The following is a 13018-nucleotide window of genomic DNA, read 5'->3' as shown; positions in this document are numbered from 1 at the left end:
TGCCTGGATAAGAAAGGTTGAATTATTGAAAAGTGAAATGAACCTTGGAAATAAAGGCCTGTAAAAGATTTATTGGATTTTACTTTAAAGTTAAAATCTGTTCCGAGTCTTTTAAGCATTGGAGTTGACAGGAATGAACCGTTGAGTGAATAGCTATTTGAAAAAAATACAAAAACATTTTGCGTTTTTATTTTATGTGGAGAACTGAATTGAAAATTATAATTTTGTTGCAACAAAAAAGGTGAGAACGCGTTTATGCCAAAAGATAAAACATAAAGAAATTAAAACGTAAAAGGGGAAACTCGCCTCTCCTTATATGTAAGCATATGCACCTTCAATAGAATTTGTTAAAGAACCGTATCATTCGTCTTAAATTGTAAGAGCGAAACTTAAATAACGCTACGCCAAGAACTTATCGGAGTGGATACTGATTTAAATTGCGTGTGCTGAAATGGTAATAAAACAAACCACCACTATTATATGTAGGAGTTTTGTCTGTATGTGTGTTTGTATTTCTATGCGTATAAATTCGTTTCCTATGGATCAAAAACTGGTGGATCAATTACTCCAAATTTTCACACGACGTTACATTATTTACTTTGCAGTGTTCTACGATAGGTTTTATAGCGAAATGTCTACGATAAATATTAAGAATCAATAATAGAAAAAATGTAATTAAATAGAGAATAGGCTATTTTGACTAAGGCTGATACCGTACACAGTCAACATCAGAAGTAAATTATAGAAATTTTATTACTGCACAGGCATTAACAAAATAGGCCCGACATATGAAATCACCAGTAGGTTCTTTGATACGGCAGATGCACGTTCAAAATGAATATTTCTGTTTCAAGGACAATTGCACTATGATACTTTACTGTTTCATTTTAAAACTCAATTCAAGTCGTTATTGTTATGCAAGCAGTACGGCCAGACATATAAAATCAACACAAAGTTCTGTGATATGACAGTGGCGCGTTCGAAATCAATATATCTATTTAGAACACAGATTAATCATGATACTCGACGTTTGTATTATAAAGTTTTATGCAAGTTATGTATATATAAATACAATAGCGTGTGTGTTATTTTCTGTGCACGTTTACATCCGAGTCATTTAATTGCTATGTACTTCTATTTATTGTCATAAAAATTTTACCAAGAATCTGTCATAAGTTTTAATTTTGGTGTTGATTATAACTGATGGCTCTCCAGTAATCTTATTTTATAAATAATTTTATCAAGAATTCTTCATAAGTTTTTGTTTCGGTTTCGGTTTAGGTTGAAGGAACTCATTATATATATATATATATATATATATATATGTATATATATATATATATGTGTGTGTGTGTGTGTGTGTGTGTGTGTGTGCGTGCGTGTATATATATATATATACATTTTTTTCATATGTTTGTATTTTAAGTTTCGATTCAAGCTAATGCACTAAAAGCATACGTATATATATATGTGTGTTTGTGTATATGTATATATATATATATATATATGTGTATATTTAAATCGCAGCTTTATAATATATAAAATTCGATAGAACATTTACTCTGTAATAATATATTCGAAATCTGCAAGAATTAAAATATTATATTTAAACGTACTTAACGACCTGGCTGCGCGGGCGTTCTTGTTGGCTAATATAAATTCTTTTGCATTTTTAACAAAAGTTCCTCAGAGTATCTCTATTAACGCCAACATCAATATATTACATTTCCACAGGTCGCGCTAGTTATTATCCTATTATAAATTTTCCTACTGTCTGTCTCTGTGTGTGTGACGCTGATTGTCTCAACCTATAGGCAATCCACCCAAACAAGTTAGGTACCGAAATGAAGCTTATGATATACCTGATGTTTTAGTGATATTTATACCCATGTTTGGTGTACGGAAATCCAACCAAAAAAATGCAAAAATGCAAAAAAATAACGATTTACTAAACAACGTTTTATTTACTGGATACTTTTTCGGTATTCACCGGAAGTTATTATCTTCCTTATTAAGTTCGATTTACTGTATGTGTGTGTGCGACACGGTTTATCTCAGCCTACAGTCAATCCACCCAGGTAAGTTAGGTACTCAAATGAAGCTTAAGACCCAGCGGATGTTTTAGTGATATTTATATCCATGTTTGGTGTATGGAAATGCAAAAAAAGAAAAACGATTTATTTACTGGTTATTTTTCCGGTATAAGGACCCAAGTTTGTCAAGCTGGGCAAACTTGGGTTCTTGTATATAAAAATAATCTGATAAAATCCACAGTAGTTTCTTCACAGTGCATCGTAGTCTACAATGTATTATTATGTTATTTTCTTAAAAAAGTTAAGCTACGAATTCAATTAAACGATTAAGAAATTTTCTGATGTCAGGTTGGAACATATACAAAAAATATACACAAATTAACATAATAATCATATTAATTTTCCTGCACTTCTGTTCTGTCAAAAATTAAACATTTTAACAGTCACTGTGGGGAGGCATGTGGCGCTTCCTCCAGATGTATCGCGTTGGTTCTCCCATTCAGCACAAACAATCAATCGATTTGGTTGAAAAAAGAGCGATTTAACCGATTTAAATAGAAATAAAAAATATAGGAAGTAATAAACATTCGTTGATAATCATTGTATTAGGTTGATGTACAAACGATATCGTTTTCACGTATATGTTACATTTATGATTTATGAATTTATTGCTTGATATATATATATATATATATATATATATATATATATATATATAGCCCCGTTATATATAATTTTGAAGTGCCTTTTTCGCTCTATGTAATCGTGATATTCGTTACCGTTTTCAATCTTTTCGTTCTTTTTATTTGCAGACTTTTCTGGCTTTTCGACCGCATGGACAAAATTTAAATCAGCACGATTTTCTTAGTCCAGTTCAAACAGGCCGAAAAGCTTCCGAGACAACTCGCGATATCCATGATGCGTTTAGGCCAGGAACCACAACGCTGGTTCAAGAAATTTCGCAATGGTGACGAAAGCCTTGAAGATAAAGACGGTTGCGGTGATAAAGCTTAAATTGAAGCCGATACTCACAAAACCACACGAGAAGTTGCTGTTGAACTCGATGTCGACCACTCAGCAGTCGTTCAGCATTTAAAGCAAATAGTGAAGTAAAAAGAAAAATTTGGATAAAGGCGTGCCGCATGAATTGAGCGATAATAATAATAATAAAAATCGTCGGTTTGAGGTGTCTTCTACACTCCTTCCGCGCAATAAAAACGACATAGTTTTCGAGCGGATTGTTACGTGTGATTAGAAGTGGCTCCTCTACAACCACCGGTGACTTTCAGCACAGTGGTTGGATGCTGGAGAAGCTCCGCGATACTTCCCGAATTCGAAATTGCACAAAAAAGGTTATGGTAACTGTTTGGTGGTCTGCAACCGGTTTCATCAATCATAGCTTCTTGAATCCGGGCGAAACGAAGAAGTACTGCCGACAAATTGACGATATTTACTAGAAGCTCCACCGTATGTGCCGGAGATTGGTCAATATGAAGGCCCCAGTTCTCTTCCATGACAACGCTAGCCCGCCTCTTGATCAACTTCCCCTGCAGAAGCTGGACGAATTGGGCTAAAAGAACTCTGCCTCATTCGTCATATTCACTGGACTTCTAGCCCAACTAATATCCCTTATCAGCATCTCGACAACTTACTGCGCGAGAAATGCTTCAAAAGCCGAGATGATACCGAATCGATATTCAATGACTTCATTGCTTCCACGACTCAGGATTTCTATTCTAATGAGATGAATACCCTCGTTACTCGTTAACAAAGATGTGAAGATTCTAATGATTCCTATTTCCATTAATGAAGTTTATTATGCAAGAAGTTATGGACTTTTGAAGTTGAACGTAAATAAACGACATTATTTTTGCACCGACCTTATATCATCCCACGAAGACGCAACTTTATACCAACCTACCTGCCATATCTAATACCATCAGAGAAAAACGCGTACGATCTGCTGGTCATTGTCTGAGGAGCAAGCACGAATTGGTGAGTGATGTATTGCTATGGACCCCACGACACGGACGCGCAGCAAAGGACGACCTAGATCTACGTACATCCAGCAAATAGCACACGAGACCAACTGTGAACCTGAAGATCTGAGCAAGCTGATGGAAGACAGGAAACTCTGGAGAGGAAGAGTCACATTGTTCCGGGTAAGGAGCCCGTCATGATGATGATGATGATGATGATGATGATGATGATGATGAACCTAATATCAGAGTATCTTTATGCACTTGGTTCCCACTATACATAAAGTCAACAAGGAATACTACGTTGAGGTTGTAAACGTCGGGTGTCCCTACCAGTTATCCATATAAGGCTTCTTCACTTCAAGTATCATAAATATAATAGGTGAAAATACGAGTCGAAAAGGAGATTAAAAAGAGATATATCATTATTTTCAAGAACATGGCGCATCTGAAAAACATGACGGAGCTATATTACGAAAAGATTGTATTAAATTGCCTGTGTAAATTTAGTGTGAGTTTTAATAGGAAACGAGTGAGATATCCTTCTGTCATTCAATACGCGCCCCTATTAGTTTACTGTGTAGTTTCTGTACATATTTAACTTAGTTTTTATTTGTTTTTGCTATCTTTGGGCTGTTTCTAAAATTATATTATTTGACATTATGTGATTAAAATATATATTTTGAAAAATGTTAATTCTCGAAAGTTTTGCTTAATAGGATTCTCTATGACTTTCGTGAAATGTGGCTGAGTTCGGTATGTTAACATAGTATTAAAACTACTATAGAGATAAGGCGTCCATATGTCGGTTACACCGTCACAGAGGGAAATATAGTATGTATAAAATACTCGTTTTGTGATGCTCATAAGGTTGCTTATAACTAGGACTAGGACAGCAGCATTATATTTTTATTGTTTTAACTCTCGAGTATGTATCCTCTAATATGTTATATGCTTTTATATAAAGTGATTTGGTTTTTGGTCGAATAACTGTGTCAAACTCTGTCAAATATATACTCGAAAGTTAAAGTTAAAACAAAGTTACAACAAAAAAGAATATGCTGTGGTCATATCCCTACTTATAACCACATTACGAAATACTGAAATGAAATTCGGGGGAGTTTAGTCACATTAGATTTACTCTAAATGGTACTAAATACGGATACATATATTTTGATGACTTAACAAATAAGAGCATTTCAATATGTCTACAAGACTAAATTGAATGTATGTGTGCACGATGTTTTCTGACGTAGAGAACATTTCCAATGACATGAAGGGCATTTGCCGATACAATTTTTTTTGTTTATCTGTTTTTTACCGTGAAAAAGAACAATCGTGCGTTTAACATTTGCAATCCTCGTATACTTTATACTGGGAAAAACACGGACGAATTATAAAAGCAAAATGTATGCCCTTTGTTGTCATAAGAGGTAACCTTTAAAATGTACTTTATTAAAAAATAGAGGTGATTGCAATAAAAAAATAAGCGAATAAAAAAACGTATGATTTCATCTACTTACCATGTGTATGCTACCTTGACCGTTTAAGCTAATATTGGTCCATTCATGTAAGACACAAGCATGATGAGGATTTTAGTTAAACTTCATGTATATTTTTTAAAAATAATTTATACACTTTGTTATCGTTCTAAAATTGATATTGTTCTCGCCTTTGATGTTTTTGTGGTTATAATATCAATCCTGTGTTGTTTAAATACGCTCAAAAAATTTTAGGGGTGATGTGTTTGAATATATATTCATTGGAATATATTCATTAGATCTGATAAATTGCGATTCATATATTCATTAGATCTGATGAAACAAAAGTTGAACAGAAATCTATGATATAAATGCCACCGGTCTGTTTAAATGTATGTATGTACATATGTATGTATGTATGTATGTATGTATATATGAATATTATGTCAGGTCATGTCATATGCTACTGGTACCATGTAACCCAGTACTACCTGCCTCATGGTCGGGTCACCGGCGACTAAACTGGTTCCCCCACCAGACTTGTTTGGTGAGGAGGGCTGCTAGTCTCCCTGAAGGATTAAAAACAAGACCTTCCAAAGGGCGGATGAACTCTTTTTCTGGGTCAATGGCCAACTAGCACCGTGTATATTTGTGTGTGTGTGTATGTGTGTGTATGTGTATTGGGGTTGAGAGGGCTCCTGTAAGCCGTGGTGAAGGCAACCTTTCTAGGAGAAGCAAATCTCTGATTTAAAAAAAAAACATAATGCGGAAGACTAGTACCCGCATTAAGCTGGTCTGCAGTTTAATTTGTTGCTGACTATCTTGCTCTTGCTTGTTGCTGGATCTCAACATTTTGAACCGAGAGAGAGACTTAGCTGTCGTACAAAGCTAAGACTCTGTAACATCATATTTGTATAGATGCTCCTTCAGGCATTTGGGCTCATGGATTTTAAATGTCTGAGGGAGTGGCACTCGTCTGACAAGACGTTGCAACCATCATTGTCATATATGCATGTAACTTTTGACAGAGGCGACGGATTTTCACGAGATTGGTATCGTTTCGAAGTTCGACCATTTTGGACGACTGGCCAAAACATTACTTCTTTCACCCTCAACTGGGAAGTTTTCTACAATGATGGGTCGGTTTCCTTGCATCGCCATTTTTGCAAGGCATCTTATCCGTTGGAATGACTTTACTAATTTCAACGTTCCGAACTTCCGGTCGCGTCAGGAAGTAGGGGTAAGACATCAGGTTTTATTTCACTTTATTTTCCACCTTCGCGTCACGGGTTCGAACCTTCCTGCCTACTACCACTTCATTTTTTTTTTTTTTTTTTTTTTGCTCAACACACATATCCAACAAACACACGGGCAACACCGGGCACCTAGGAGGCTAGTATATAAATAAATATAAATGCTGAAACAACATTGTATTCGTTTTTATTGTTGCTAATATATCAACTGCGTGTGGACGAAACATTTTAATATTGAATTACTTTAGCGAAAACTCATTAACAATTATGAACGGTTCGCGTGTTGAATATTTGTGCATTGAATTTCAGATATTTGTGGCAAAAAAAATGTAATTCATAAAACTATAATCGTAAAAAATAAATAAGTTTCCAGACTTTTTCCATATAGCTACGGTTATTGTTAATACACAAATATAACTCGGACCTCCTTCGAAGTAATCTCCTCCTGTTGCATTGCGCTTGTACCGTTCACTCAAATGTTTGGAAGTCCTCTATTGTGAGTGTCTCAATGACACTCGTCCTAACCTCTCTCCTCTCCTCAATTGTCTCATAATGATAGTTTCTAAGGGGTTCCTTGACATAAAGAAATAACTGTCTTGATGCTCCCCTTGGTTAAATATTCTATGGCAGGAACAGATGGTGTAGAATCAAGCATTATTTGCTGCAAAAGCCATTGGCCCGATTTAAAGAGTGTTGACCTCTTCCAATAGGAATTCTCTTATAACCTCAACATTGTGTTCCCTGTTGACTTTCTATCCAGTGTAAACCTAGTGCGTGTAGATTATGCCCGTTCTCTCCAAAAAAAAAAATCATGAAGTTTTTGGGTGGATTTGCTCTGTCTGGTCTTCTTGGGTCTATATGAGCCCGTCTGCTTCCACTGGTAACATTGTCCTGTACATAGATTGCTATTTTGTCTTTTCAGATACTAGATGAGATATATTATTAGAATTGATGTTGATCACGAATATATGAGTTATTTTAATTGAGCTTAGAAGTCCGGGTTTTTTTTAGTAGCATATACATACACACACACACACACACACACATATATATATATATATATATATATATATATATATATATGTACATAATTATATATGACACTACACTAACAAAGTATATATATATATATATATGTATGTATAATTGTATATAACACTTAAAAAATCGGATTTCTAAGCTCAATTAAAAAAACTCATATATTCGTGATCAATATTAATTCAAATAATATATCTCATCTAGTATCTGAAAAGAGAAAGAAAACATCATATATATATATATATATATATATATTTGTTAGTGTAGTATCATATATATATATATATATATATATATATATATATATATATATATATATATGGGGGTTAGTATTTCTCAACATGTCGCAACTTCGATACTTAGGCACAATAAATGGTCATTGGTAAACATTTATTACACTACTAGATCTGTACTGGCGGTTGCACTGATGAAACTTTCTGGATTTTATACAGAACAGGCTCAAGTATTCACTTTAAAATTCTCGAGTCAGTATTCATTTATTTACGCCTCCCGCCTCTGTTTAAAAAAAAGAAAGAATATACCCACAATTTAGAACCCATGCGTATCGGTTGAGATTGTTTCCTTTTTCCCTTTTTTACCTTCTCTGATAATTTATGGTCCTTTGACCCCGTTTTAAAGGATGTTTCCTCACACGTTGTCAAGGTTAATCTTGAAAAGTGTTGACTGTAAGACGTCTGGATATTTTTTTTTCTTTCTCACCCATTATTTAACCCGTTTTAGCTAATTTATGTTTTTACACATACAACCAGTGCTTAGAAGAAATATATTTTAGATGTGTATTTTGATTTTCATTTATTTGTAAACTTTTCTTTTTTGATGGCTTATGTTTAAACTCAAAGAAAAAAAAAGAATAACCTCAACAATCAGAAGTAGCACTACACCCGGTGTTATTCAAATGTTTTATTAAATTATATACCCATAAAATATTTTTTTTTTTAATATTTGAGGAAAAGATACGATGAAAATATTATGACGAAATTAAATGAGATCATTGGATTGAAGGCTAAGGTTACTTCAGTTCAATCAAAAATATCTTTTCTACGATCTTGTTAGCTTAATCACGTCTCATCGGATAATATTTCCAGGCGCGTTCTGAAGGTTAAACCGAGAAATGCGGTGAATGTTGACGAGCTTTAAAGATGTCTCCATTTCTCTCTCTCTCCCTTCTCTCTGTCTCCATTTCTCTCTCTCTCCCTTCCTCTCCTTCTCCTCTCTCTCTCTCTCTCTCTCTCTCTCTCTATATATATATATATATATATATGTATATAAGTATGAATGTGTGTAAGGATATTTCTGAACCTCTATACTCAACAGATTATTCGTCGAAAGACGTGAAATTTGAGATATAGAGTATTCAGACAACTGAAAGATGTTTTAATCGGTTTCGTGCGGTGAAATTATTTGTCGAAAATGTAAAAAAGTTATACTTGGAGGGGTCATCGGATTTTAATCTGTTTGTAAACTGTTCTACGACTTCGCATGCGCAAATCGTTCATATTATGTTAAGAACAGGTAGGTTTGAAATCTCTTTCAAAGATCGTATAAATCTAGCCTGATAGTTATCGTAATTGACTTTATGTCGTTTTGTGTTGGTTCCGTTCTCAGCTCGTATATTTTTACTTACAAAAAGTGTAGCGTTTAAAAGAAAAAGATGACACTCTCATACACATGTCTCACTTTGTTTCTTTTTTTTCTTTGTTTTTTATTGAATTTAACGTTATTTTTAATAATGGCAATGGCGGGTGCATGATTTAACATATATATATATATATATATATATATATATATATATGCATATATATATACACACACACACATATATATATATATTTATTTATATGTGTGAGTGTTTGTGTGCGTGTGTTTGTATATATATATATATATATATATATATAGTTACTTCTGTAAATGCATTTTAATATATATCAATATAAAATACCTCTACAAAGTATATTTTTGTATATAGTGGAAATGGAATTCCGTATCGTGAATATTTCCACCCAAAAATAAAAATATTGAATAAAAAATGTCTTTATTTGTTAATTTAAGTATCTGGACTATTGCTTGTCTACTAGTAAAAAAGAAATGCGAAATTCATATTTACGATGTGAGAATAGTTGTTTTTTTTTAATATTCTTATACGTTGTATATGCGATAGAAGTCGCCAAGTTGGGAATTTCGCATATTGCTTTGTAAAATTACTTCTTGTTGATTAAATATATATTTTGGTTATTTCCTGATATAATTATTATTTTTATTATAACGTACGTCAAAGCTATATTTTTGAGAATATTCCGCATTGTAAAGACAACCTTTGCATTTCGCATGGAAATTAATGTGTTCTGCTTTTCCCGGTATTTTTCATACTGGGGATCACGATACTGCATCTGAATTTAATTTGGCAAGGCTAGGATACAATCCTTGCTAAATAAAAATAAAGGAAAATTCCGAAAAAAAGAAACGAGATAACATCTATCCCCCCACAAACACATATCATCAACAAAATATTGTGTTTGAATATATGGTTAAGTGTTAGCTTTGAAGCTTCACCGGTTACTCATTTTGCGACTAAATTTACAAAAATGTTTTATAGTTCATAGACCACCTTCTCAGCTATACTTTGAAATAAAAAAAGGTCATGCATTCATAATAAAATAACTGGTGTTCAATTCTCAGAATAAGTAAATAACGAAAAGGACAGTTTCTTTTGATTGGCTGTTGGTTACTATAGCAACTATTTCTACATTAACCTATATCCTCGCTGTTCCATTTTTTTCGTAAAACATGATGTTTTAATATAGTATTATAAATGAGTTACAAGCTCTATAATTTATGTATAATCCTAGTTTTATTGTTATAAATATTTTCGTATATACAAAGAATTGTAAAAAATATACAGTGAAGCCAGAACTTTAGGATTTTTATTGTGTTAATTTACAACAACATTATATAATTATTAATTTAGACTCACATCGTTTGTTACATAGGGTTATCATTGAGGGGCACCATTTACGTTTGGTGTATAACATAAAAGGATTCCGTGTGCGTATGATTGTCTCTAATATAAATGGTTGTGTGTTTGATTATCGTAAAGGGAATCGTGTGTGTGACATGTATTTTCAGAACCTACCTCTGCTTCTTCGATGTTGGACCATCTGGAAATTTCTCATCCTGGAGGGAGACTTGATACCTGTTTTTTGGGGATGAAGATTCAATCACTCCAAGACAAGGAATTAGTTTTATAGTTTTTTTTTTTATTTCACTTTACCCAGAGGTCCTGCAGGAGGTGGAAGTGAAATCGGCCTGTGTGGGTTCTTCTTCTACACACGTCAGCGTTCGTCCCCCCCCCCGTGGAGAGGAGGAGACAACGGGAAGCCGTCCGTTGTCTTCTGTGTCCAAATCAAATCTCACAGATCTAGCCAACCTGACCACGTGACTCATACGTAATCTGGTCAGCTGACCTTCGGTTCTGGTAAACGTGTCTACACTCCACGTTTACTCACCTCTCTCTCTCTCTCTCTCGCTCTCTCTCTCTCTCAATCCATTTTGTAACACTGGTATTTCGTGCTTATCCACCCATCAGTATCGCGTAACAATTTTTCTCGGGAATAAATATATGTATACGTTTTTTACTGAATTATACACACACACAAACATATATATATATATATATATATATATATATATATTATATATTTAAGTGATAACCTGTACATTTCAGATGACCTATATTATTTTGCCATATATATATTTTCGCGCCTTTAACATTTCCTGTCTGGGTCGTTTTGACTTTTGTTTCCCTTTATTTTTCATTTTTTATTTTTTATTTTATATTTAATTTTATCTTTTCTCTCTCTCTCTCTCTCTCTCTCTCTCCTTTTTCTTCCTAGATCTTTTTTATTCATAGTTATGTCTCGGAAGTAGATTGAAAAGCACATCTTATTTTTCTTTTAGTAATATTATTTTTTTCCTTGTACACATGTTTGTAAATTATTCCATGGGTTTCTGCCTTTGGATTATTATGGCCCATCTTCTTCCATTTACGGGAATTCCCTTGGGTTTTACTTCTACAAATGGAAATTCTTTTTAACTTTCTTGAAGTTTTACATTTGGATTTTACCGTCACTGGATTTTTTATCTTCCACTAGACTATCGATTCATGTGTAATCACCTTTTTCTTTACCATATTCCCTCTGCTTAACTGATTTTGTTTTCAAGTAAGATCCTTTACTCATGTGTTGTTTTATCAAATACTTCTGCATGCAAAATCCGATCCCGCATTTTGCTAATTCCTACCCTCTGATGAGAAGGAGAGTAATATCTTCGAAACTCCGCGGATTAAGGACTATCCATTTATCTAGTGTTTCCTTTTCAGATTAAATATGTTTTAACTCATTTCAAAGTGTTTTTAACATATTTTATTAACTGTTTGCTCATATATATATATATATATATATATATATATATATATATATATATATATATATATATAATTCGTATTCCTGTCTGGTTTTTGTGTGTTCACATTTGGATTATTATATACAAAAGATCAATTACTTTATTATCTCTTTAATTTTTATATATAGTATGATTATTGCAAAATGTACAATTAATAGGTCGCCTTATTAGCATAATACAGTAGCGAAAATTGATTTTACTAAATAGCTGTGTGTTAGTAAATTTTCCTAGCGAATGCATTGTTTAAAATTTTCTATTTATGAGTGTTATTTAAGAAACTTTAAATAACAATAATCTTTATCATATATTTTATTTAATGTGTTTAGAACAATTATTCAATACCTATATTATTTTTAGAAACATAAAGTTTGTTTATACTTCGAAACATAAAAAGCCCCAAAAACTAGTTACCAAATAATTTTGTAAGTCTATCCCGTGAAAAAACACTTACGAATAAACTGAAAGGATTTCGTTTGTGTTTTTTAGACAGTGAAAGGAATTCGATTTTTTCTTAAACTTAACTTAAAAGTCACGTAAGAATTAATGTTATTAAATATTTTTTTCTAGCCATGCAATCATTAATCGCTGTGATAAAGTGGGTAAAAACCGTTTTGCAAATGACCTTTCCCCTTCTTTCGCTTTTCAGTTTCGAGCCTGCCCATGCGGCTATATTTTTTTTATGGCGGTCGCTCGTACACTCGGTGCTACTTTTTATTGAAACAGAAGTTGTTTGAAATCATTTACTTTTATTTTTT

The sequence above is a fragment of the Euprymna scolopes genome, chromosome 1, assembly GCF_053919585.1.
Source record: "Euprymna scolopes isolate OS-2025 chromosome 1, ASM5391958v1, whole genome shotgun sequence".
NCBI classification, from domain to species: Eukaryota; Metazoa; Mollusca; class Cephalopoda; order Sepiida; family Sepiolidae; genus Euprymna; species Euprymna scolopes.
The sequence above is the reverse complement of the archived record's forward strand: the minus strand, read 5'-3'. Positions refer to the sequence as shown.